We start from the raw sequence: 880 nt of genomic DNA on the forward strand, positions 1-880 counted from the left end.
AGTCATTTTATATGGAGTTTTTGCTTTTCTTGAGAGCTGCATACAGGCCTTTAAATCTGAAAGGTTCCCAAAAACGATTTCAGATATTTGTATATAATCCTGCATTAAAAAAGAAATAAGATTTGAAACTTTATAACACACATTTTTAATTAGAATAAAACCGCCCCATTTATTTTTATAAAAAAGTTCTAAGAACCGGCATTTTGTTTTTAATAAGTATTAAGAAGTTTTTTCAAACTTAAATTCTTTGGAATAGTTTTCAGTTTATTGTGTAAAAATTTCAAATCGATCGATACACAAACGTCTGAGATATAGCGCGTTTAAGTAATAATTTCGTAAAAATTTCCTACCACAGTATGATGTGGCGACTGGTATAGCCCGCTATAAAACGCTTTATAACTCGGAAAACTCAAAAACGTCCCTTTTTTATTAATGATTTATATGTAAAAAGACCTGATCTTTCGATTGAGATAACTTAAAACCATATTAAAAATGACCATAATTGAGAAAAATTACAAATAAAATTTCGTTGCGAATTTTCACCGTGAAAATGGGAAAACTTTGGAAAACGCATAACACCATCGGATAGCCCGTACAAAAATCTATATAAATCATGGTTTTTGAATTATTTTTTCCATTTTCTGTCTGCTTTTCAGCTATTCGAAAACAAGCTTGTCTTGCACCGCTCAGCGCGCTTGGGACATTTGACGTGAATCGCCTCATATATGTATGTATGTATATAATTACACACATAGTTCGTACAGTGGTTGTTTTACAATATTCGCAATGTTTTTAAGTTTTCGTTAATTTTTCACGAAAATACTGTTCATATTTTAACAAAAACCATATAAATGAAATTTTCAAACTTTTTGCAAAACTT

The sequence above is a fragment of the Rhagoletis pomonella genome, unplaced genomic scaffold (genome assembly GCF_013731165.1).
Source record: "Rhagoletis pomonella isolate Grant_MI unplaced genomic scaffold, Rhpom_1.0 Rhpom_scaffold_00176, whole genome shotgun sequence".
In the NCBI taxonomy this organism is placed as follows: Eukaryota; Metazoa; Arthropoda; class Insecta; order Diptera; family Tephritidae; genus Rhagoletis; species Rhagoletis pomonella.